The sequence below is a fragment of the Falco naumanni genome, chromosome 6, assembly GCF_017639655.2.
Source record: "Falco naumanni isolate bFalNau1 chromosome 6, bFalNau1.pat, whole genome shotgun sequence".
NCBI classification, from domain to species: domain Eukaryota; kingdom Metazoa; phylum Chordata; class Aves; order Falconiformes; family Falconidae; genus Falco; species Falco naumanni.
The window spans coordinates 2,531,145-2,556,191 of NC_054059.1; the positions used below are offsets into that span (position 1 = coordinate 2,531,145).

The following is a 25,047-nucleotide window of genomic DNA, read 5'->3' on the forward strand; positions in this document are numbered from 1 at the left end:
ATGCACTAATTAAATGGTTCAATTCTTTATTTAAATGCTTACACTGCATCTCCAAAGAGAGCAGTGTCCAGTGCAAATTGTTCTTGAGGAAATTACTTGGATTTTTAAGCTTTGGTTGTAACAGAAGTGTATGGGTTGTTAGCAAATTAGTAGTTATGGTTACAGTAAATGGAAAACAGAAGCAATTATGGCTACAAATTACTTCAAAAGTATGAAAAACAAGATGAGCCGCTATGTTACTAATAGCAACTGGACTAAACTAATGCTGGCGACAACAAAACCAAGACTAACGAGCAAATGATTTAGCACCAGAGGAGGAAGTTTTACAGGAAGATGTAATATTTCCGGGTGCCAGTTGAAGCTCATATTCTGTGAACACCAGCTGGGTTTGTACTCCATGAGAATTGCTTGCCATGATTTGTGGTTTACTATTTCTAATCCTTAAGTTTTAATTGCATTACATAATTGTGACATGGAAGATTACTTCTGTTTCACACCAGCATGCCTAAGTGAGGTCAGTAAGCTTGAAGAACACTGTAAATGAAGAAAAAGCATGGCTTTTTTTTTTGAGGAAAAAGCTTCTTTCTTTTTTTTTTTTTTCTTCCCCCCTCCCCCCATGAATGTATTGAGTTTTAAAAATAATATATTTGCAGAATTTACTTTGATCACGTTAACTTGTTATGCTTACATTTTCTAAATAGCTATTTGGTTTACTTTACTTTTTTTCTCTGGTACCAAGAGATTCATAAAGCTTGAGATAGGTTCCTTCAGTCAGAGAAAATGATAGACTCCTCTAATGAGGGGTGTCTGACGCTGGGGATAAAGAAGAGAAGAATGCACCAATCATGCAGCAGAAAGCGTATCAACTGAAAATATTTACTGTTCCTATTAAAAATGAATTAACAAAAACAGGTGGTCTTTTAATTGAAGCCTTTATCACTCTTTGCTCAATTTCATTTAAATGCAAATTTTAAATCCTTTCTCTAAGCCAGTAGAAAGTTGAAACTGAACATGAACACTGGTTTACTAATGATGCAATTATGTGGCAAACCGTGAGGCTTAATATGAGATACAACATATACTGGAAATATTAAGACAGCCAGTGAGGGTCCTTTTCTTTGAGTATATACATTTGTAAGTTTTCAAATTCATCCTTAATACAGTACACTTTACTTGGTTTTGGTAAGATAGTTATTTCAATTTAACCCTAAGTATAGTGCCTTGTATTTATTTTGGGCTGTATATCTTCCTTGTCCCATGGTGGGGTGGTGGTGGTGGTACTTTATACCCAGAAGATCCAAATCTTGTCATAACTGTAACAATGAAGCTCATCTATACACAGGTCTGACGTTCCAGACTCTGCTGAATTTCTAGGTAGGACACAGTAAGTCAAGGGCCTAGACTGGAAAACTGAAATCTTCAGCTGTTTGCTAAGTGATGGAGATTTATATGCAGGGTACCTCTTCTGAGTCATCTGATGGAAGTAATTTGTGTGTCATTCTGGAAGCTTCCAGCTTTCAGTTCTCCTCTCCTCTCCCTCTCCCTCTCCTCTTCTTTCTCTTTCTCTCAAAGACCACTTGGTAGTTGGTATTTTTTATCTGCTTGCCAAAAACATTTTGTTGCCACATCCTAGCACATGTTTACCTTAAGCTGCCTTGACCTATGGAATGGATTTCATAACTGGTTTAGATTTTTCTTTAAAATATTTTTAGTCTATACCAGGGTGAAATACATATTGTTAAAAAGGCTGCCACAAAGCAGCTGAGAGGATGGTGGCCTTATCCTGGCTGCTCCACATGCGTCAGGTGAAACATCTGGGATAAAGAGTGGACCTGCTCTTCCACTGAATATAATTTGAATAGATTATTTAGAATTTAAATAATAAAAAACAAACCAACCCCACACCAAAACCTAAATGACAACTAAAACCCAAAAGCACTCTCTGATGTCATGGAGATCTCTAAAAATATTGACTGGCTTCTAAGGAAGAAGAATCAGACCCCTGGACTTGGAGCTCATAGCACTACCCGGAGGCTGCATGATGTGCTCAGTGCTTATTTGTGCCCCTTCCCTTTTTTTTTTTTTTTTATTTTGTGTCATGCTAATTATATTAAATATATATAAGTAAAAAAAAACACCAACAAAAGCAAAGCAAAACAAAACCAAAAAAAAACCCCAGCAAACAAACCAAAAATGCCACATTTAAAGGGAGATACCAATACAAAAGAGACAAAACAAAAGTCACAGCTAGAGAAATAGAAGGATTTGTAACTTAGAGAAAAAGAAACAGTAAGAGATATATTTTTTTGTCTCTCTCTCTGTAAGATTTATCCCTCCTAGGATATTAGAGAATATTTCTTCTGAGTTTGACACTTCTGTACCACACTTTCATAGTAAAAGAAATAAGAACAAACATTTTAGGAAGGGGTCATATAGACCTTCAGTGATTCAGTTATCACGGCTTTAGCGTGGCTGTTTCAGACTACGAACAGGGATATTTTTCATTTGTCAGGAAAAGAACCAGTAGCAGGCCCTATGAAAACTCTCAGAACTGTATAAAAAGCAAATTTTACAGCTTCCAGGTTCAAAAGTTCAGGTCAGAGGTGTGGTTGCATGCAATTTATTTTGCATATGAAAGAAATAGTCTTGTGACTTTCCATATTAATGGTCCTCTTTCATTATAATATTAAATACACTGGGAAGGTTGATACGTCGCACAGGATAATGTAAGTTGACATATACAAAGGAAGCATAAGAAAGCTTAGCTCCTGATACTGCTATTTTGCTTCTGGGTATCTCTGAAATGCTGAATATATTTTTCATTTGATCTTAGCTTAATGCAGGCATCAGCTGTTTGCAGAGGGAAAAGCAGACTTAAAAAATATCCAGGCATCATTCAGCCAAACATTTGACTCCAAGAGTTTTCCAGTAATTGGTAAACTATTGAGATTCCTCTGACACCTGCACAAACTATTGCTTGATGCATACTGCTAATGGCTGTCTCCATAGAAGCCCCTTTAATTTATTACTAACCTGTTTTTTCCTTAACAAAGTCAAGGGCATGGTATTTGGGTTTTCACTCCCTGCTTTCCCTGGTAGCAGGAGGGGTCCTTTCCAGGCTGGAGGGACGGACTGGGCAATGGGGGATCTGCAACAGCTGATTCAGCTGCTTCTTCCTGAATAAGAAGCTAATCCAATTGACACACGGTAAAGTAAACACATAGTGACATATTTGTAGACAAACTGTCATGCCTTTGATTATCCCACCCCCCCCAAAAAAAATAAATTTCTGAATTGCAAGCATGGAATTTGAAAAGTCTGCCTGCTTTTCAAACCTCAGAAGCTGGTCCATTACTGCAAGACCCCACCATTAGGGGGGAAAGTTAATTTCAGTGTCATGCAGCACATTTCCTTGCATCTCCTGGTAAGTCTCTCTTGCACACTACACTGAAGAAATATGCAAATGTTCTTTTCACACTATAGATGTTTAGTATGGCCTGTGTTTTATAAATTGTAAATGTCTGTTTTCTTTTAGTTTTCTGTTACATGCTTGAATGATGCTTTGCAAAGCAAGTTGGCTTTGCCCTGTCTTACAATGCCTTTTTTTGATGCAAATAGAACATATTTGAAAATATTTATTTTAGTTTGGCATGTACAAAATAGTTTGGATTTTGAAAAGCAGAATTGGTTTAATATTGTTCTCAGTGACCGCTGAACTCATGCAGTGCAATGAAATCAGGACTGTGCCTGCCTTGCAAGGAGCCTCACAACTGCAGTGTCACTATTGCAGGGGCTGGGTATCCACACCTTTGAACCTTTTACAGCAAAGAAAAAATAGACTGTTTAAACAGAGTGATGTACTTATCTGTCAAACTGTATCACATATCCTTCTAGGGTGAACTCTTTCTTTCTGAACAGAAGCAAAGAAGCGTGTTATCCTGCCCTGCCATTACATACTTGTAAAGGACAAAGAATGAGGTCTTCTTTTAGTGCATTTACTAAAGCTTCCTCTAGACTGAAAATCCTTTTAACTACAGTGCTGTTAAGAATAGGGCCAAGCAAACACTTGATGCCTTCAAGTTCATTAGCCCAGCTACAGGATTTGGTGCGAGGATGAATTTCCTCAGCACTGCATAAATAAAATTTCCAGAGATGTTCACATTGCATGTGAATCCTCCTTAGGTGAGTTCCTTTTCCCCTGTTTTCTTGGGTTTGGGTGAGAGTCTTTGTGGAGGGTTTTGGGGTTTTTGAGCTCATGATTTTAGAGTCAGATCATTAAACATATTTAGCGACCGCAATAATTCCTGCTTAATCTTCAGCTACCTCTAGAGTACTCGATCGTATTTAGAGGAAGGAATTTTTAGATAGTAGCTAAGCAAGGCCCTGATTGAGCTAATTATGATTGATGAGCAGAGGATGGCCTGGGAGTTACCTGTTAAAAGTAGCCAGAGATGAGTAAGCATCTCTGAAATTATACATGATCTCCTTCTCCTAGGTTCTTGAACTATGGAACGTTAAACTGAAGTTAAGCTTCTATTCAAAGTTCCATGTTAAGGCAAGGCATGCCTTTTACTCCCTTTTCTTCTAGAAAAGACAAAAGCACAAAATCAACAAAAATCTGAAGAGAAAGGGAATAGTTAGCAGCTTGGTAAGTTACTTACCAGTGCTGTAAGAAACATAAATCACCTATGTGGTGTTGAATGCAGAGAAACGATATAAGTTAATTTTCTATATCCTTCAAGAACACCCCTATTACCAGACTGCCTTGAGTAAGCCAAAGGAGGAATTTTTTGATCCTGAGTATTTTATATTTGACTGTTCTCACCGTGGTCTGTTGGCTTACTTTGGTACAAATCTGCCTCTAAATCTTTTGGAGCTACTCATCATACATAAGTAAGTTTTACTTACTGGAGGAGAGAGAAACATGCTGCATTTCCTGGTAACCACTCAGAAAATATACACATCCAAGTCTGTCCTGCTATGTAATCTGTCAGGGTTTGGTGCTTTTTTGTTTGTGTGGTTTTTTCTTTATTCTGGGCATGCTCTGAAGATAAAGGATCACACTTTTTTAATAAGAAAGCTTTTTTTTCTGGCAGAGTTTGAAACTGTCAGGAATCGTAACTTGAACAAGAGCTTAAAGAAACTAATTAACTCCTGACAGGATCCAGCATCAGCACCTTGTGTGTGCAGGGACTTACAGAGTTAAGCAGCAAAGAATGGGTTTTGAGGATGGCACTTGTGGCTAAATGGGAACTGAAAACGAGGATAAAGATAGAGGCTTTTCCAGAATGTTTTAAGAAGCAGAGTGAAAAGTTTGAAGAAGTACTTTTGGGGAAAAAAAAAATTGCACAGAATTTAAGTTAAATATGAATATATCTACTTTTGAACTTGTAAGCATTCCCTGCTAGATGTTACCAGTTCAAGTTCAGTTCAATGAAGCCGTTGTACAGCAGCAGCAGAACCTGTGTGGCAACTCCATGTTACAGCTCTCCTCATTTATTTATTTATTTTTTCTTACAAATTAACATGCTCTTGTACTGTATCAGAGTACTTAATGCGTTCAGTTGCCTGGAAAGCTTACCTTTGAAAAGAGTATTGAAGACTGAAGCAAACTCTATCTATGATATTAGTTACTAAGAACATTCTTGTGCTTCAGAATTCTTCTTTTTTTTAAGCATGCTAATGTTTACTGTTCCTTTGAAAAGGAGTTTTGCTTAGCTAAGCAATGTACTGTGACACTAAGTCTCTAACATAGCTTTCCATCTTGTCATCTTTCATTTCATCCCTTGTTAATTAGCTCAGTCATCAAGAATGCTAACATTTTCTTCATGATTAATTTTGAAAACTATATTGCATCTCATTTGTTTTACTCTTTCCTTGATTCTTTGCAGCATTTATAGGAGACAGTACTTCAAAGTGCAATGTAAAAGATCTTGGAGCAGCAGCTAGTAAATTAAACATTTAAAAAGCTATCATTGTTGTACCTTTATAAAGTTTTTAGTTTCTTTAGAACATTTTTACATTTTATTAAATGGGGTAGTATACACACACCTCTTCAATTTTTTGCTTTAGATTAGCTTTAATAAAAGCTACAAAGAGAAACAGCAATGAAGTTTCTTGCAGATAGCCTGGAATAAGTTGTCTTTCTGGTTCCAGCCAGAACACAAAATGGCAGGAGTGTTTTGCAGTCAGCAGGCTTGTAGCAATGCAAAAGCTCAAAAAAATAAGTACAGTGAAAGCAAAACCACGTTTACATGAAGTCTGCTATTCATACAGCTACCTTAGACAGTGGCTGGTTCCATGAAATACTTCCTAGTATCCAGTCTGACTTCACCTTTGCCTTGCCTTACACAGGCTTGTTTCCACCTGCAGAAAGAATATCGCTACAGCAGCTTTTCCCCACTCTGCTTTCACTTTACACAAAAGGAGGTGACTGTAAAAAAAAAAAAAAAAAAAAAAAAAAAGGAGCAAGTAATCAACTTGCATACACACACATGGGTGCGCTTACGCACACGCACATACGCAGAAAAACTGCCAAGACCCCGTCCGGATGCCACAGTCCCGCAAAAGGAACATGATGACAGCTCAGTACCAGGCTGCCCCCACGCAGCGGTCTCAGACAGGACACACAGTCTACATCCAGTTACAAGTGAATTTTGGAGAGCAATAAACAGAGACAGAGCATAGCTAGGACTCTGCTGTTAACACCTCTTGCAAAAGTGGGGCTGCACAGGAACATTAAAGGCAGGAGATGACCTTCATTTTTCACCATAGCGGTGTCATTACCAGAAATGTGTTCCCACAGACATAATCACTAGCAGCCTGGGAATCCTTCTTAGGGTGAGATCGGCAGCTGAAATGCTGTAGCTGCAGATTTTTTCTCTAAATATCATTGTTTCTGTTTTGCTGATAGGGAACATGAAGGTCTTGCTGAAGGTCATGGAGAGTCTGGCACAGAGGAAGAGCAGCAAGAACTACCGAGTCTCTTCAGCCTAGCCCCAGATACTTACACTTATCAGACGTATGTACATTGTGAAGCATAACATGCTAATATCTATAATTATATAAAAAAATCCTATTTCATTTGACCTTATTTTTAATTAATTTTTAATTATATTTTTTATTAATAATAATTATTTTCTTCTGGTGGTATTTGAATGCCAGTATTTATGTTATTTCAGTTTTTCTTTACATATTTAACACTAGTAGAAAATAATTTTTATGGCTCTGATTTTGTCACCTTCAGAATGTCTTTCCATTGTAACACAATAAAGAAATACTATGTTTGACCATACAGATTACTTACAAAATTTTCAACTACATATTTCATTCAGATTTTATTCTGTCTGTCTTTATTTCTTACTGTTTGGGATAATGCATGAAACAGAGGGGATGTACAGAAGTGGTAGTTAGAATTGTCTTGGTTTCTCCTGAAAAAAAAAACCACACCAAAACCAAACCAAAAAAAACCCCAAACCAACACAGCTTAAATTACTGAAATTCTGAGAAGGGCAAAAGGAAGTGTAAATGACAGTTGTCTTCAACCCTCACACCCCCCCCCTCCCCTGCCCCCCCCCCCGCCCCCAAAATCCCTGCTGTTATTTTTCTATTTTGTTTTAAAAGCAACAATTAACACTTATTTCTGTTTTGGTTTATTTCTGGTTTTGTATTTTATAAATAAAATAATTTATAAAATTCTTATTTTAATTTGGTTTATTATTATTTCTGTAATATATTTACTCTTTATGAAATTTATTGCCTTGGAAACCCTGGAGGCAAGAAAGAACACTTCCAAAACTGCCGAAGAATCCTCAGAGCACAGCTAAAAGTTAGTGGATCTTTTTTACTTAGGAAACTTTGATCATTAGAAAATAAAATAAGTAAATAAACAAATAGCACCCTCACAGCCTTCTGAGAATGGTGTTTTCAAGTATTAACTCACCAAGTACTTAATTTTATGAAGTTCTGGGAGATATTTATGAAAGATTGTATTAGCTGACAAATAATTTGCAAGTGGTCTTTTATAGCTATGCCCAAGCACCAAATCTACCCACAGATAAAATGTAAAACTTAGGCTTGGAATGTAAGAAAAAAGGAAAAATAAAAAGAAAATCTGATAGCAAATATGGGAGAGAAAGGAAAAGAGAGAGAGGGGACAAAAAAGAGAGAAAGGAGGTGGGAGGAGAACACTGTATAAGAAAATAGATGATCAAATTTCCAGAAGATACCTTACAAAAGTAAAGCTGAAGGGAAGAAATTATTATACTACACAAAGGTTCTAGTGATTTAAATTGTGAACTTTCTAAAAGTTTAGTGAAAAAGACCTTTTGAGAGTCTCTCATCTATTACAACATCTTTTTGCAAAGCATTTCTTGCTGACTACAAAATGAAAGAATGTGAAGGTCTGATATTTAATAGCCTGGAGCAGCTACAATCCACAGAGCCACAAAGGTATAAGGCTGACACTGTACAGAAACGTGTTTCTAATGAACATTCTTGATATGTTCCAGGAAAACAACTGAATATTTATCCAGACCATCAGTTATTTTTATGTCAGACAACAAGAGCCTAACACTACAGTCCTTGATCAAGAATGGAATAAAATGACTAAATTTCAAAGTCAGTATTATCTTTCATTATCCATCACACACTATAAGACTGACATACCATTCCAGTAAGAAGTGTCTTAGGATTTTTGCTTAATATAACCTTGTTTTCCTTGCTCGACAGCCAGCAAACAGGGCAGAACACACAAGTTCCATACTAGCCTGGCCCATCCCCTGTGTGAGAGCGTAACTGACACCTAAGAGAAACCTAAGAATTGTGTCTATTTGAACTTCAAGGAAGTTTATAGCCAAAATCACTGGAAATTTTTTTGCATTGTAATTATTTCTTCCTTCCTCCTCATTTTTTCCTGAAAGATTATTTTCTAAACAGGTTTTACATCTGCTGTCTTCAGTGTTTTTATTCTTTCAGTGCTCTCTTTTCCATAGTTAGGAAATTATCCTAAAAGGATAAGATCCAAATGATGTGAAGTCAGACTAACAGAAGGCACTAGCAGTTTCCACAAATATCTGGAAAGTAAACTCTGTCAGCATATATCAGGTTGTAAATTTACACACATACACATACTCAAACACCATTCTCATGTACATAACATTAAATAAACATTGGTGGAAGATGGCAGAAAGGAAAACAGTACTAGAAAAATTAACTGTAGAGTCACTCCTGCTAACTAGCTATAGCTTTGTAAATTTGTGGAATGCAGAAAAAAAATACATCAGTCAAGATGTAGCTCCAGAAACTGCAAATAATTTCCAAAGCAAATAATATGTACAATAGTACCATGCAGTAAATTGGGAGCAGCTGCTGATACTGACATTACAGATGGTAACAAAGTGTATAATTTATGCTTTCTGTAACAGTAAGTGGAAAGGCCATTTAGACACAGATTCATAATTTTTTATTTCCTACCCCCCGACCCATCCCCTCCGATCATTATTGTGGACGTATTCAAAGACTGTTTTAACATTGATCCGTTTTTATTATGAATTTGTTAGCATAGTATCTGCCTCTTGGATTTTTTTATGGTTTCTCTAGGAAGGCGATTCTCTCAGTAGATCATCTACTTTTTGACTTTATAGAAATGTGGAAGCAGTCAAGCACTCTGTAGTCTAGATAAAGCCTCTTTGAAGAAGAGGAAATACATGGTGAAAGACGAGGAGGTTACCTTCTCTAATATTAGAAGATACAGTTGAGCATTTATCTACAGCCAATAAATCAAGGTTACTCTTGTGCATAAAACGTATCGAATGGAGACACAAAAAGTTATTAAAAAAACAGTTATTTACTTACATTTTCTAGAAAAAAAACCCAAACAACAGCTACTGTAATCCCATTCCCCATCTTCCTCCCAACAACAAATAAAACTTCCTCCCCCCTAAAAAATCAACAAAAAATTGAGTTAATGTGAAGACCTGTCTTTGCAGAGAGATTTTACGGGTACTGGACACACTGAGTGGGTTTTATCTCATCTGCCTTTAAGCCACTGGAAGGCTCAGCCATGTAAGCTCAACTCATCATCTAAACTGTCTCTGTAATTTATAGAATCATTTCAGCTGGAAAAGACCTTTAAGATCATCAAGTCCAACTGTTAACTCCAGACTACCAAGCCCACCACTAAACCATGTCCCTGAGCACCACATCTAAACATTTTCTGAACACTTCCAGGGATGGTGATTTTACCACTTCCCTGGGCAGCCTGGCCCAGTGCCTGATAACCCTTTTGGGGAAGAAATATTTTCTAACATCCAATCTAAACCTCCCCTGGCACAACTTGAGGTCATTACCTCTAGTTCTATCATTTGTACTTGGGAAAAGAGACCGAGACCCACCTTGCCACAACCTCCTTTCAGGTACTTGTAGAGAGCAAAAATTCTGTGGGAAGAGATAAGCCTTTCCAAAGGGGGATCGATCCAACTCACTTGTACACCTATCTGGAGATGAAGTAGTTTGCTAGCTAGATGAATAACTCTCTGCAGGATTCCCTCTTTCCATTGACTACAGAGCAAGTCTGTTTGGAAAGCTGTGGCTAGGCCCTTGATGCTTGGGAGCCACAGTTAGGCAACATTGATCCTTAGACCTCACAGACCTGACTGCAGTGTAGAAGATGGAGAACAAAATGTTTGCTCAGTGACTGTAAGAAATAACTCTTTAGGTTTGTGCTAAGAACTGACACAAATTTTCACCCTTTGAAAGAGTTCTGCATAGCAAACACTAAAGACTAAAGGAAAAAAAAATAATATTCATGTCTTTCTCTTTAGGCTAAACCTGTGGTTGCAGTTCCCATCTTCTACTGAAATGCCATAAGTCAAGGTGGTCCTTGGAGCTCCTGGTGGCCATCTGTTTTATCACATACTCCTCTTTCAATGCCAGATTTTCAAAAGAACCACATAATCTCTGTGGCTTCTAAATCTCCTAGCAGTGTAAATCTCTCAAGGATAAGCACTTTAATTTGTGCCCTGAACACTGGCAGAAGATTTAAATACTTGACAGTGCAGTGGCAGCTGATGACCGACTCAGATTTTAACATCTGCAAATATTAAGAAAATTAAGGATTTTTTACCACTCATACCTCTAGGACCTAGTCTACCTATGCATAATGAGGAGAAAAAGTACCTTTTATGACTAAATTTTGTGGTTAGAACATCACCCTTCCTTTACTGGATTTGATCTGTGGGCACCCACAGCCTTAAGCATGCTGGGCTCCTACACTCCGAAGCGAGCCTTTGTCACTGTCTCCTGCTTGTGTTATTCTTCTCGATATGCATATTCATTAGAACATGTAGTGGGCTGACAATCCAGCAGCTTTCTATGACTTAATCAGCTGGCAAGGAAATCTTTCCTCTGCCTTCTCCCTGCCCCCCCCCCCAAGTGAATATTGCTGTTTCTTTTATTCAAATTGAAACAGGTTTAACCAAGACTCACTCTATTAGGGTACTTTATCATTAAGGTTAGAGACTTGGAGAGGGATTCATCTATCCTAACTCAGCCAACTAAAAGCTTCATTTCTAAGACTGAAGTACTCACCCTGGGCTGACTTTATGATCTAAAGAGAAATAGACACATCCAGAGATATCTCTTAGAATAGCTGTCTGGGATAATCAGCAGAAGCTCCTATCCTCTTACTAGTAACTACAAAGGAAAGCTAGATAGATTAGTTTAGATTTGAATGTCTCACTTTCAAATATCTAATTAGGCAAGATGGAATTCACACTGGGACTGAACCCTAGCCTGTCAGCAGAGGGATTTGGACCTCAGTCCTTTGCAGAATAAAAGGAACTTTTTTGAACCAGAAAGCTTTACTTGAGAAGAGCCCCTTTTCTCCTTCAGTTTGAACTTCTTGTAGAGCCTAACTCCAGAAGAGGGCTCGGGGCTGTTTACTCCAGATGGAGAGAGGTGTCTCCCATTACCTTGGAGCCAAACTTTTAGTCCTCGTTGAACTCTAGCCACACCACACTTTTAAAAATATTTGACAGTTAAAATAAAGCAATACCTTATCAGTTAGGTGGCCAATGTGAAGGACACCTCCAGGAATCTAATACTTGTCAGTGTCTAAGTTACAATTGAAAAAACCTTCTTGCTTCAGTGGTGGTTACTCTTAAATTTCTGTACTGGGGGAAAAAAGTGGGGTCTAATTCAGCTTATATTAAACCAAGCACCTGGCAGCCAAGTACAGTGTTAACTGTGACCTTTATGATACAAGCTCGTGTTTTACATTGATTCAGTGAACCCAAGATGTCATTTGAAGGGAAACCTTTTATATGGAGTTCATTGCTAAGCATTAATCTTTTTAAAAACACACTAAGAATATATCGGCACTGCTCTATATTACAAAGGAGTAAGAGTGCTGATGGCTGAAGGGAATATTACAATAGATTTGCTTCAGACTCAGAATAAACAATGTAGGAATGTCTCAGTTGCACTCAGTTTCAGCACTGCTGGCTTATATTGCTGCCTGCTATATGTATATTTGAATGCATTTATTCACAGAAACGTATGTACATGCGCACATACACAGAGAGTGAGGGTTTAGATTGCCATAGTGTTATTTCCACAAAAAACAGAGGCAAATAAATAACTTAGGTGAACGGAAGTCTTGCCAATGTCATTTTTTTCATTCCAATGAATGGAAAGGTGTTTATAAGCCTTTACCAATGAAGGTGACAGATATCTTCAAATTTTCCTACTGACTGTAATGGGAACAGATGCAGAAGCAAAGTTCTTTCTGTGGGTGAATTCCTTTCCATATGCAAGGCCTTGTATCGCCATTCGCCTCACTTCATTGCTATATCTCACTCAGACTACTGCCACCCTCTATTTTCTCTAAGACCTTGCTACAAACTCATTTATAAATGTCCTTATTACTCTTTTACTACTCTTTTCCCTACTAATGACATCATAAATCCCTACAAACTCTCATGATTACTCTAACTTTTCTCACATTTCACACAGAAAACAGGGGTATTGCCTACATACAAATTTTTATTTAACAAAAAATTATCACAGATATGTTGCCTTAAGTTAGGGCATCAGGAGATGTTACTGCGAATGAAGAACAGTTTGATTTCTGCAGAAACTCTATTATAAGCTCAATTTAATTATGAAAGGGGGAACAAAGTATTTACTTTGCTTATTTTAAGAGTGAATGAGTAAGAGTGTATGTATGTGTGAATGTTGAGTAGTGCAAACCAAACAAAACAGGAAAAATAGCACAACATTTCAATAAGGAAATTTTATAAAATATCTTCTTAAATACTGACAAGTATCTCACAAATTGAAAATAATCTGAAAATTCAAATTTTCTATTAATCTTAAAAATTAAACTGTGGAATAGAAATTAAACTGTGGAATAGATTTAACCTTGCCTCAAGTATCCCTCTCACTGTATCCGTAACAAGATAGAATATTCTGGTTCTTCCTCAATGAAATTCACTACACATAGGCAAACTCAAATCTACTGTCATTTTTCAGTTTTAAATTAATATTCGCTGATTAGGTTTTAGGGAGTAGCTCACAAAAAGGCTCTCAGAAAGTCAGGTTCACATTAAACAGAAATGTTCCTATTGCCAAACTGTTGATATTTTCATTTATTTCCTGACATTTAAAATCCCATCATCCAAGTGCTGAGCGTATGGTGATACTCTTTGCATACATCACACAACAGAAAAAACATGTCTGTTGCCACAGCTGAGAAGACTGATTTTTAGAAAATTGAGCCAGTGGTGTATTATCGTTTCAAACAAGGACAAGTTGTCGAGTTTCTTTGCCTGAGAGGCAGGCATACATTAACTCAAGGCTGCTAACAGAATAGTGACAAAAGAGGCACAATGCTCTTTCTGATTCCCTGCTTCCTCCTCCTGAGACTCAGGCTCATTTGGAGCACTGATGCTTACCAGATTCTACAAAAAACACAGCAGCTGTTGTCAAGAGAGAAATCACCATTTGCAACAAAAACAAAAAAATCAATTAAACAAGCACTTTAAAAGAGAACTGAAAAGTGCTCCACACTTTGTAGTCTATGATATATATTTTTTTCTAGTTATAAACATACTTAAAAAAGCCCCCAACACCAAAACCAACAAACCTTTCTAGAGCTACAGCATCTCAGGGGGATTTAGTTCGAAACTTGAAAGCAGATTAGCTACTTTTTGTTGGCTTTGATAGAAATCTTTTGTCTGTCTGCACAGCCATGGCTTTTACTAATAATACAGGGATGGGAGTAATTTCTAGCATGCTTGGCTCTTGGGTCCCAAACAGAACGGAATTTTTCCCTTGGTTTGTATCTCTGGGAAGGTAAAGGTTAGTGCTTGATGTCTGATTTACTTTCAGCTATTTCAAAGCCTATGAAAAGTATTAAGAGGCAAGAGATTCAATCTATCTAGCTGGAGGTTTAAAAGGGAGAAACTGTGGGGCTTATTCTCCATTTTGTTTCTATTGTTGTGTTACTATTAAAAAAAAAAAAAAAAAAAAAAAAAATCAGGCCCCAATATCATAAAAGTCATTTGGAGGAGTTTTTGTGTTTACTTTTTTTTTTGAGTGTTTACTTTGGTTTTGAGAATCATGCTTTTACAGAGATTACATGACTTCTTTCTGACATAGTGCCTTAACTAGTGACCAAGTAAATATTCAGCGTCTGCACGGTAATTTTCATTCCAAAGAATTCTAGACTATAGGCTGCTGAAACAAAGTATAACCTCCTCAGACAAGATAAAGAGGCTTTATTTATAGATACATATACTGTACATTTGCTTAGTCTCTTTCAAAAAATGCGTAAAGTTCTTTTCCCAGGCAAATCATTGAGTTTTATTCATATTGCTGCAGCATCTAGAAAGCAGGGCATCGTCCTGCTATGAACATAAGAAAAGATTTCCTATACCCCAAATAATAATCTTAGAAGACTAAATTGTGGCACTGTTTTTTGTTTGAGTGTGGATTTGTTTTACTTTTTTTTTTTTTTTAAATGCAAAATTATGACCCCAGAAAGCCTAAATATTTCAAGTTTTAAAGCTAGAAAATTGAAATCGTACCCTCTACACAATTAGAATGGAAGGAACACAAATGCTATGGTATAAGCAGAAGCTGAAACAATATATGGAAAAAAAATAGTCTGACCTAGGAATCTATAAAATAAACAAAGGAAATCTTAAGAAATAACTTCTCCTTAGATATTGGCTTTCTTAGCAAAATTCCCTTGCATTTGGCAGTGTATATATATATATATATATATATGTATGTATGTATATGTATATATACATGCACATACATATGTAGGTGTTCAGAATTTAGCATGTACAATAAACTTTAGTAAAGATTTCAGAAGTTCCATATTTCAATGAAAAATGCATGTGTTCTGATGGAAAAAACTACCTTGTCAAGTCAAGAAAATGTGAGGTGAAATAGAGCATTTATCTTTGTTTGCACTTAATGAAAAAGTTATTTCTCCACCTATTTCATGTTGGTAAATCCCCAACCAGAGGAAAAAGGGCAAGCTCTATAGAGTCAATTCACACAAGCAGAGGTACTGGATGCAGATTTCTTATCTATGGCAACTTCTGATTTGACAGTCCTTTTGTTTAGGTTGTATGTAGGAAGATAACATTCATTTATGATATTATTCTCATGAAGAAGCAGCTGGTTGCATTCTCAATGCGCTTGTTCCACTCTGAAGGCCAATTTCTGAAACACAGTATGCCAGCCTTTCTGAACAGTAGCGCGCAAAGCAGCTGACATTTGGCATTTCCATGTAAGACTCAGAAGAATGAACAGTTCTGTTTGCAGGCCTGTGAGAAGCTGTTCAGTTTTGGATTGTCAAATTTAAGACAATATCTTGAAGCCTGAGTTTTATCTCATACTGATATAAATCAGTGGCAATGTCTTGATAACGGTGAGGTCAGTGACAGTTATGACATCAGCAGAGCCAGGATTTTTATCCCACAAGTGATAGTTTTGAGACTAATGGTGTTACACTTCTTAGCAATAAAAGACAGAAGATCCTCTTTATCTTTAAATGTTATATTAAGAAATATCTGTGAGAATTATTTTCTTTAAACAATATGCTTTTTCTAAAGTTAAAACCTACCTCTGTAACACAATCTAATAGTTTAAAGAAAAACTACAGTTGAATGAGAGTGAAGAGGGAAACTTCATTTGCTTAAAAAGTGGCTACTTACATACAATACAAGATGTTCTAGAATTATGTTTACTTCCCATGACTCCATCAGTGACATATAAATTCAAAACATATTTTTGACACATAGCTTAAAAGACAGTTCTTTTCCTTCATAATTTGTCCTGCCTGTATCCTTTGAGCATCGTGGTAGCCGCAACAATACTATGACTTCAATTAATCAAAGTCTTGATTGAAAAATATTAATTTATTAACACAAATAAAAAAGCATCTAAAGCAAGAAAAATTAAAGCAAAATCATCCTTAGAATGTCTGCTATAATATAAACATGAAAGGTACTTCTATAAATGTAAGGGCGGGGGTGGGGTGGGTGGGAAATCTTTTAGTAAATATAATTCTACTTCCTTCCTTAAGTGAACTTCTGAAAAGAAAATAATTCTTAATTAAGAACTTGAAAGTTTTGCTGCAACGCACCATGAACAGTATGAAATGAACTAAACCCACAACAAATGGCATAGCTGACTGTATTTTAACTTAGACCCTTAGGTATTGGCATATTTTACAAACAGACAATATATATACATTTCACGACCATTATATTTCTGTTTGCTATGTTCTTTTCAGGAAATTATTGAAAGCATCTTTTGTTTACAGACTGTAGAATATTTTACATTTGGAAACATACTCACAAAAATGCTGAAGTAACCCATGACACAAATGGAATTGCTTTAGCAAAATGGAGGATAGATTTGAGATGTTGAGTATTGCACGTAAAAATATTTGGTTTCCAACATTTTTGGGTTTGTTTGGTTTTGTTTTTCTGAGCTAGAGATAAAATACCTAGTGTATGTATATCTTCCATCATAATCAGTCCATGAAAGCGAGTGATAAAAATTTAAAAGTTTTAAGTAAATCATGTAACATCTTCTAACAGCAAATTTTAGATCATTAAAACAAAATAAAGTATTTTAGAGGTGACAGCTATTAAAAAAATATCATTTCACAAACATTCAATACATGATAAAAGAATCTTAAAAATTCTCTACATATTTTTCACACATCAAATATTCCAAGATGTAGTAACACAGCACCTCAGAGTTTATTTCAGAATATCATAATTAAATTTAGCCAGTGGTTGTTATGTTTAAGTAAAAGGAATGAAATTTAACCCAGCTTCTGAGCATCAAGTAATTTCTTAGTTATATATGTTTTGCTTTCTCATCTTAAATTCAAATTTATATTTTGTGTTGCTATTGTTGGTAAGGCTTTTTGTAATTAAAATATAGATTTCTAGATAACTAATGTTGGTTTTTTTACAAAATTAATATATTTTATATGCCATATTTTTCATTCTTTGTTAAAGCAGTAGTAATTTCACAAGCTATAAAGCAGTGGAAAATAAAGTTCAAACACAATTTTTGTAGCAATACGTTAACTTAGAAAATTGTAATTGCCAAAGGTCTGTGAAACATGAATTTTGCTGACAGGTATCATGTTTACATTGTGGAGTTTTCACTCTCTATTTTTTTCTAAATATAGGACTGGAATATCATTTGAGATGCAGGAAAATTCATAAATAGGGTTCAGAATGCATAGAATAAACAAACCATTTTTTAATGTTTGCCATGTTTGTGTAATCTACTCCTATGCTGAAGACAGAATGGGCTGTAAAACCATTGCCAACATCCGAATCTGCAAGGCAACTCTTATTTGAAATGCCTGATATGTTCAGTTACGTTGTGCTGCATCACGATAGGATGACTAATCGTGTCATAAAAGTTAAATGAAATCATCTAGCCAGGAAGAAGAATGCATTTTAAGAGTCCCATATTTCAAATGAATTATCTGTTCTTTCATAGTGACTAATGTTTGAGTGAAAGACATATTTATTTTCTGGGAACCTAGATCTTGATTCTGCTCCACTAAATTCAATGAAAATGCTGTTGGTTACCTTTCTGAGCACAGGATAGGAGTTGTTTGGGTTTTTTTTGTTGTTGTTTGTTTTTTGTTTTTTTTTTTTTTTTTTTTGTTAGGAAGACGGTGACGTATGTGCATGTGTTTTAGAAAAAACTCAGTCTACTTGTGTATGATTTTCTTTTTACCTCTGACATACTGTACTACTTCAAAAGCCTTCAGGAACAGAAGCATATACTCTTCACTGCAGCACAGAGAACAAAAAAAGTATGACAGGGAGGGTGTGTGCTGTTACACAGATGAAGTAGCATGCTAGTTTACTTCTTTTACACAGTGATGATATTTGTATTGATAAAAATATTAAGCTTTTGTGTAAACAAAACACTGATGCTGTAACAAGTCTGGAAATTTAAGTAACTTGAGAATACAATTAATTCTGGTTATAGCCTATATGTGAGGCATTTTAACTTTTAATGTTTTTCTTAAGTTCCTGCTATAACAGTTCACCAGGAGCTAACTAAAGGAGCGTTCAAGTGATCTTTCTGTCCTGGAGAAAAACACCATGTGTCATTAAGCAAGCTGGATTTGCAGAATGGACAGTGTCCAAAACACCAGTCTGTAAAAACGAAAAAAAAGCCAGGATGCTCCACATCTTATCTTGGGAGAATTATTGACTCAGAGGCACCATGTGTGATGGCTGTCTACAGTAAGCGTGGTCAAGATTATCATTAGGCATGCCACACACCCAACACTAATTCCAGTGTCAGGAATTCAGCTCTAAAGCAGCTCTGCTGCAGCCAGTTTTTGGCATGACTTCAAAGCTAATATTCAAAGTCAGAAAGCTTAAAACCGTGCAAGCTTATTTAGATTCTTTAAATGGCCTGGCTTAGTAGATTTGTGGGCATTTGAAGCTTTGTAAATCACTGCAGACTGAAAAAATAAAAAATAAAAGTTATCTTTCCAGTTAGAGTTTTCAATGACGTGACATTGGATTCATTTCAAAGCTGTTTCTTCCTACTTATCATGCACTGTTCCTAAGTCTCAAGAGTACTGGAGTTATGTGTATTTTAACTTTTTTGGCTTGTAGAATTGTTTTCTTGGTTTGGTGCTTTATGAAATCACAGGAGAGCTTTGGAAAACAAAAAGGAAACAAAACCCCTAACCTCCTCTTGGAATCCCACCTACATTAAGAAGTGACCGTTTTCTTATCTGCAATTCTTGTATTTGAGTCACCAGTTTTTAAAGACACTATCTTGTGCCTTGAGGGCTCTCATGAAAGAATGGGTCTTGTGTTACTTAAACTTTAAACAGATTTTACAATGAGAACAGCTGAAGACTCTACTTACATGAATACCAATCCTACCACTATTACATGCATCGCTTCATGTACTTATGTGTAATAGCCAAAATAAAATAGCAGCATACAGAACAACACAAGTAGAATATAATCTGTCATCATGTCTTGATGTAACATTATAACTTCCTCAGTACTTTAAAAATAGCTTGGAAATACTCTACTACAGGAAACTTTTCCCCCTCACAACAGACTAATTTTCCTTCAAAATTACCTTATTCCAAGAATGTAAGGGTATGATTTGGTCTGTGGGTTTTCAGAGATTTTCTGTACTGAAACAGGTGTTGGCTTGAAAATCAGTTATCATACATTTTTGTGGGTCAGCTGTAAGACCTATGTATTACCCTTTCAGAAATGAAAATTTTGGTTTTGGACACCTACTATGATCTCAAAAAAACATTTTGATATTACATTTTAAATTAATGAAGTTATTTATAAAAGTATTGTTCTTACCTATGTTTTATATTTACTAATTTCAAGTATTTTCTTCTGTGCCCTAATATCATTTTAGTCTTATGTTTATGGTGAATCTGAGTTGGCTGAACTCTTAAATTGGAACTACTCATCTTTTCTTTAAAACAAGTTAACCAAAGTACACTGAAACTCTCTATTCTCAAAAAGCCAGCTATTTCCACAATTTAAACAGGGAAAGTGCAGATTCCCTGTATGAGATTGCTTACAAAATAAAACAACTCACCGTAAATTTATATCACGGCCACTGCATGTTTCCAGGAGCTAATGGGAGACCTTTCCTCCTGTTCTTGGCAGTCCAGCAACTTAAAAGAACCGTGATTTGAACAAAATCTGGGACTGTCTCCCATCTCTGAAATCTTACTTCAGTAGTGCTGCAATAGGTCCCTGTTCCTTCAATATTAGACTCCTAGGACATGCTCAGGCTTCATCTTCCTTATTTATTACCCTATCCCATACTCAGTTGCTCTCAGAGAAGGAGCATTCTCTCCCTCACTTGCAATCAGCCCCTTACTCCAACAATATGATAACATACTCACAACCTGCTTTCCACCCTTTTTGCCTTTCAGAAAGAACAAAAACTAGTCTGTAATATATTTTAGAAATATATTCTTACTGTAGAATATATATTGCTTACTGTAACGTGTATACCTATTCCAGTCTCCTTGTAGTGTAAGTTATGAATGAACAAACCAAACAAGTTCTACCACCTCTGAATCAAAAGCAATGCTACCAATTCCCTCCATGAATTCTAATTACTTAATCTACATTCTGTGCACTGTCTGAAACTTAAGAAATAGGCTCAGTCATCTTCTGAAAGTTTACCAATCTCGGTAGGCCACGTATAAAATTCATGAGTGTGGTAAACGACATCAGATCTCACTCGAATTGATCATAGAATCATAGAATCATTTAGGTTGGAAAAGACACTTTATACCAGGGGTCCTCAAACTTTTTAACCAAGGGGCCAGCGCGCGGATGAAATGGCAGGAGGTCATCTGCGTCTGCTTGGTTTCCCCCCCAACCCCCGGTGGGGGGGGGCGGGGGGGCCTGTAAATACGGGGGGCCGGATTGAGGACCCTGGGGGAGCGTATCCGGCCCACGGGCCGTAGTTTAAGGCTATCGCATCCAACCAAACCTAACACTGCCAAGTCTATCACTAAACCATGTTCCTAAGCACCACATCTACATGTCTGTTACATACCTCCAGGGATGGTGACTCCACCACCTCCCTGAGCAGCGTGTTCCAATGCTTGACCACCCTTTTGGGGAAGAAATTTTCCCTATCATCCTATCTAAACCTCCCCTGGTGCAACTTGAGGCCATTTCCTCTCATCCTATCACTTGTTATCTGGAGAAGAGACTGGCACCCATCTTGCTATAACATCCTTTCAGGTAATTGTAAAGAATAATAAATTCTCCCCTCAACCTCCTTTTCTCCAAACCAAATAATCTCAGTTCCCTCAGCTGCTCTTCAAAGGACTTGTGCTCCAGACCCTCCACCAGCTTCACTGCCCTGCTCTGGACACGCTCCAGCACCTCAGTGTCTGTCTGGCAGTGAGGGGCCCAAACCTGCACCCAGGGTTCGAGGGGCGGCCTCACCAGTGCCCAGTACGGGGGGACAGTCACTGCCCCGGTCCTGCCGGCCACACTGTGTCTGACACAAGCCAGGATGCTGTCGGCCCCCTTGGCCACCCGGGCACACTGCTGGCTCATGTCCAGCCGGCTGTTGACCAGCACCCCCAGGGCCTTTCCCCCAGGCAGTTCCCAGCCACCCTTCCCCAGGCCTGTGGCGCTGCCTGGGGCTGGTGTGACCCAAGGGCAGGACCCGGCACTGAGCCCGGTTGGAGCTCATACTGTTGGTCTTGGCCATCGATCCAGCCTGTCCAGACCCCCCTGCAAAGCCTTCCTGCCCTCCAGCAGATCAGCTTTCCCCCCCCAGCTTGGTGTTATCTGCAAACTTACTAAGGGTGCACTTGATCCCCTCATCCAGATAGATCATGGATAAAGATATTAAAAAAATAATACTAGTGCCAATGCTGAGCCCTAGGGAACATCATCTGTGACTGGCTGTCAGATGGAATTAACTCCATTCCACCACCACTCTTTGGGCTCAGCCATCCAGCGAGTTTTTTATCCAGAAAAAAAATATCTGTCTCCATCATTCAGAGGGACAGAGAAAGAACACAGTACTCTCCAGATTTGCTACTTCTGTATCTACCTGTTGAAGTTCAGTGCTCCTCTGCTGCAGGCTGAAAAAGGTAAGCAGGATTGAGTTTCTGATTTCCCATACGAATGACAAGGACTCCTCAAGGCAGTATGTCTGCATTTACTATCCTAAGGATTCAGCTGTTGATTAAGATTTCAAATCAATTCTTTGGGTTTCAGGGCACATGAAATATGCCTTCTCAGCTGTCTGACAATAGGAATTAGAGAAGTTAAAATTATGACAGAATACTGATATCAGATAGTGTAAATGAGGGGAAATGCAAGAATGACATATCTTCCTAGATCTAAAAAGAAGGAATGAAGAAGGACAGATCTGTTCTCAGGATACTTCCAGACTCTTTGAGGCTGACTGCAGCGCCTTCATGATTGAACTGAGTTTTGGATCAAAGCCTCTAAAAGTCTTTAAGATTTCTCTCTTTTACCTAGCCATTTACAAAGGGGATTTCCTACCTAAACAGACTTCATCAAAGCCTTTCTTACCATTCCCATGCAGTAAACCTACAGGGAATTCCTAAAGTTTTCCTTTAAATGAGGGCTTTATTTGTGAGGCACTGCTGTGCTTGCTTTCTGAATTGCTCCCAGGGGTCTAACTACAGTTATGTGACTAATTGTTCATCTCCTAACATTCCTGGGAGGGAAACACTTATTTACCTGGATTATATTTCAGTTATAATAGGAATGCTCATGAAATGCCATACCTTCATAATGTTCCAGCTATACTTCTGGTCTCCAAAGAAATATATAAGAATATTTATACTAACCTTTTCTTTCTCACTCTTTCCTTAACATCTTGGATTAATGTTACAATGTGCTTCAAGCAACCTTCATTGGTCCAAAACTGGATCCAGAAAAAATATGTTAAAAAAAAATAAATATTCTTTTATCTTGTAGAATTGCTTAGCAAAAGTATTCTTTTCTCCAGTAGTTTAGTTTTAATGACTGCTTTATCTATTACAAAGATAACCAAATTTGATTTATGCATAAAACATAATCTGAATTTGAATCTTGAAATTCATAATCTTCATTGAAAATGACATTAAAAGCTCATCAGTGCTTTACTTCTGCTCTCTGCATCAGTTTCTGGTTATAATTGATAAAGACAAGACATCTTGCAATGTTTTATTACAAAAGCCTTGCTTTCACATCTTCCTATCAAGCTGACGCAAACAGAAATAGAATACCACTAGTTTATCTGTATCATTTGACCAGAATCACCAAAATAGATGCATCATTTGAGTAAACTATATCCTATCATTGCAATGAGCAATTGTATGCTTTTTTAATTTAAAATTGTAACTTTCAAAAGCTTACCCGTGAATCCCAAAATTGGTACTATCATCATTGTTGGATTTGAAGTTGAAACTATCAAAAATTAAGAAACAGAATTTATAAACTGTTCCCTGTAAAGGTTGGCTACTCAACACTTACAAGAAGAGACGTTGTTTTTTCTTCAAATATTTTATCCATTCAGCAACTGACATTTGTTAGCTTTATACTTGTACGTCTACAAGAACAAGGAATTTTTCTGGTGCAAGAAAGAGAAAGGAGGGAATTTGACAGGAAAATCAAATTAATTCTTTAAAACACATGCAGTAAGAGTAAGAAGTTCAATTCCTTTCCTTTGCAGTCACTTTTCATCATTTTTCTTCATGAAGAATTTTTAACGCAGTCATAAGGCAGAAAAAAAAGGGATTTTTTTTAACAACCAAAATGAAAATATTCTTTTAGAAACTAAACCAAATGAAAAGTCACTATTTTGTTTTATTTTCCCAGAAAAATCAATGACAGAATAAAAATGTACATTAACTTTTAAAAAGCAAATTAAGAACTTTCTTTGCTACACAAAATAAACAGAAACAATTGATAACAACAGTTGTCTTTAATAGATCTGCAGAGAAAGGAAGTGGGGAGAAGAGATCGAATCTTTCCGCTAGGAATGGGGGAATGCTACTTAACCACCCTGATCTGGAGATGAAGGAAAGGGGAGGGAGGAACCAGAAGTCTCAGAGGGAGCCATGGGTCTGTCAGCAGCAGCCTCTCAACGCTCATCTCTCCTGGCCTGTCTATCATGACTTTCCTCACAGCTGCTGACTGAAGGCTCAGCTGGAGATGAAGGATGTGCAAGAGTGATTCTGCCTCTCCAAAAGCTTCCAGTCCTTTGGAGGGAGTGAAAAAAAGTGGCAGAGACACAGGAACCACCAGCTCACATTGAATTCCTGAGTGCGTACAGAGCAATGTGCAGACCCAGTGTATCTGCTGAGAGCAGTAAGTATTGGCATGAGGTAGATACCATGGTGGTGGTGGTGGTGAAATTTTAACATGAACTTTGCTGACACCTCTAAGCAAAGAAGGGAATCTAGAGGAGCCATAAACAGCTTGTTTGTCTTCCACCTCAACTTTGGTTAAAGCCCAGCTGCGGACTGGAGCCTGGATTAATTTCAAATTGCGATGACAACTTGGTTGCACATACACGTTTTGATGGGTTGTGGTCAAACTTTTCAAATTCTGGTAGAATTCATCTCAGGATAATCTGTATATCTAAAATTAATCATTTGACTCTAAACCAGTCAACTTGGGTTCTCTTTCTAATCGACAACAGTGACATATCCAGGAGGCAACTATACGTATCCTAAAATAGCTGTCTACAATAAGCAAGATGCATTTTTCTATAAGTCTGTTTTACTCCACTGCTTGTAAGGGTGGTCGAGCATGACTGGCCCAGGCTTAAATAGACCTTTAGATGTCTAAAGGTAGGTCAAATGAATCCTATACCCAATTTACACTCATATAATCACCTGAGTATTCTTATGCCACAAAAATTAATTCAATAAATATAAAACTCTATTCATGTATAGCCAAAGTTTTGGGGAATTATGGCTTCTCTGTGGTA

The 25,047-nt window shown here is 37.1% G+C and overlaps 1 long non-coding RNA gene across 1 annotated transcript; it reads right to left on the reverse strand.

Annotated features, from left to right (window-relative positions):
* Positions 1-655: 655 nt before the first annotated feature.
* Positions 656-6,392, reverse strand: LOC121090424. The gene is made up of 3 exons (XR_005828547.1): positions 6,281-6,392; positions 3,034-3,188; positions 656-813 (listed from the first exon to the last, which is right to left on the reverse strand). It is a non-coding gene; the product is annotated as an uncharacterized LOC121090424 (long non-coding RNA).
* Between the last annotated feature and the right edge of the window lie 18,655 nt (positions 6,393-25,047).